Here is a 2,614-nt window from a genome sequence, read left to right as displayed (position 1 = left end):
TGGCTTGTGCGATCCGCCGCGGCGCTGCTTCAAATTATTGCTTTCGCGTGCTGCGGAATGATTTCGAGATGTTTTAGACAGTACTTGGTGCACTTTACGCAATCTCCGTTTGTATAAGATCGTCAAGGGAGACTTTCGGTGTGTCGGTAACTACAGTACGGGGAAATATCTCTTGGGGGCGCAAACATGTGACGCGCATTGTCAGCGGTAGTATGTGTATGTGTTATGAACTGTTTTGCGTATATCGGTTTTGATTCAACGAATATAACCGGCGCCTCTCTATTACCAGCATGAAATGGTAAAGCTGCTCACTGTCTGATCGCTTGGCGTAAGGACTAAAGCTAGATCGCCTGCTCGTGTACGGTCAACCTAAGTCAACTACAAAACATCTAAGCCGCAAACGCAATCAAAAATTTGTGTTACACCAGCATCGTTCTCAAGACGATTCAAGTCTAGTAGGCTTGAAATCACTATATGTCTACACTAGCCTCCTGCATGAGTTCGATGGCGCTGTACAACACAGTGATCATTACGGTTGGCGGACCAGCATGATACATATGAATAAGCTATGTGCTTTGGCATTGTCTTTTTGCCCTGTAATGCCATAATATCCGAGATGAATCCCATAAAAAGAATGCGATGACCACTTTGAGGACAAAATAGACATGCCTCTAGGTGTTATAGTGAGACACTCTATGCACCCAGCAGGCGGTGAGTGCTACATGGTTTCTAGGAACTACGTACGGACTCGAAGAAGCCATTAATGATGATTCGCGATCCACGAAACGCACAACCGACGCGCACTCAACGTAGGCGCAGGTGCAAAAATCAAGCGGCGAAAGCCCCGGGATCCTTTCAAAACTTTTTCAGCGCCGTGCGGCATGCGGCAGCACAGGAAAATAAAAAAGGCGGATTGCGACATGGGTCAGCTGGTGGCGACTATGTCTCTCTCACAATGGGCCGGTTCCGCTCAATATTCCTTTCGACGTGCCATCGTGGACAGGACGGGGCAGGTCCGGTGTTGATGTCAACGGCGTCGTTTGCCTCTTTCGTGGAAGTACAAGTCCAAGCTGGATAAAAGCGGTCTCCAAGGCAAGGGTGAGCAGATCTGTGGAATTTTGAAGGCTGCCAATAGATTCGTCGTGGTGCTGTGTGGCCCCGGACTATTCAGTTCGACCCACGGAAGGGTTCGGCAGTTTCGTGGAACTTTGCCGGCAGCGAAGGCAACCGCTTCAGAAGAACGGGGAGGGGAGAGTGGAGGGTGATTTTCTCCTTCCTCAGAATCACAATATACATTTGTTATACAAAACCAGACGTTCTTGTTGAAAGTGTCCAAAAGAGGCGCCTCTCTTTCCGGCAAGCAACTTGGTCTCGCTCATCCAAAGTCGCGCTCGACTCACTAGGAGCAGGCTAGCCTGACAGCACGAGACCAGAGGAAGAGTTGCTATCTGTCATTTCACTCTTGCTTGCCTGGAGTGAAGTTGGTGGATATCATTTCAGCGGTCGCCTCGCCTATCAGGACCGACGCCACGTGCAGCCGTGCGGTACCACAATTCAAAGCATCCGGCACAGGTGAGTCTAGAACTCGAGTTTTGTCGATGTATTACCTTACGGCAAAAATTTAATGTCGGAATTATATTTTACAACGTTTTTTGAGCGCTCTCGCAACAAGCCTGGACGAATGTTTGGATGATTGCGAAGCTAGTCGTCAATGCAAGCTGTTTACCTTGTTAATAAGAACTCGTATACAGGGCCTTTGCTTCTTTTCGGGTGTTTGAGAGAGAGAGAGAGATTAACCGTCGACAAACCCAAACGGCCGACAGTTGGACGAACGTAGTTGTTCCTTAACGCAGTGAGGTAAAATTCTAGCTCTGTATGCCAGATTTGCGCACTTAAACAAACCATAACTGCATGCACAACATTTCAGCGACGACCGCTCAAAACACACCGAGTCCGTAATGGCGAAAGAGAGCGTAAACTTTATTTTGAAATCAGTAAGATTTGAGTCCGGCGTCTTTTTAGTGGGTCTGGGCACCCGCCATGGACGCGGTTCCGAGACCTTGTCTCGAAGCGGCTTCCTCGGCTCGCTGGATGGCCCAGAGTTGTGCTGTCAGCGGTAGAAGAGATGGAGGGGTGGGCACTACCCGATTGTTTGTTAAGTGCTGACATTCCTAGAACATGTGATTAAGTGTGTCAACCTCGCCACATGATGTGCATCTGTTTGTAGTGTATATGTCTGGACACATGGCGTGCATGAGTCTGGGGTTTCTGTAAGAATCCATTTGTAATTGTCTGAAGTGTACTGCTTGCGTCCTGTCTAACCTTGCGCAAGGGAATGGGTATACGCGTCTTTGTAACTGCTAGTGTAATACCGTAATGGCGAAGCAGTTGTTTTTTATCCTCCCTGGTTGATGCCAGTGAGGCGCATGTAAAATAACGTTTACACAATTTTGAGAAGGTCACTACTACGAAGGCCAGGCGCCGCTGTCGCCTAGGCCTTTGGAAACGGTATTTTCATTGCGGCGGTTATGTTTCTGTTGATGACAGGAGAGGGGCAAAGCTTTGAAAATGCTGAAATATTTCAGCACACTTCCAAGTGATAAACATGGATGGG

This window comes from Dermacentor albipictus, unplaced genomic scaffold, assembly GCF_038994185.2.
Source record: "Dermacentor albipictus isolate Rhodes 1998 colony unplaced genomic scaffold, USDA_Dalb.pri_finalv2 scaffold_39, whole genome shotgun sequence".
NCBI lineage: Eukaryota > Metazoa > Arthropoda > Arachnida > Ixodida > Ixodidae > Dermacentor > Dermacentor albipictus.
The sequence above is the reverse complement of the archived record's forward strand: the minus strand, read 5'-3'. Positions refer to the sequence as shown.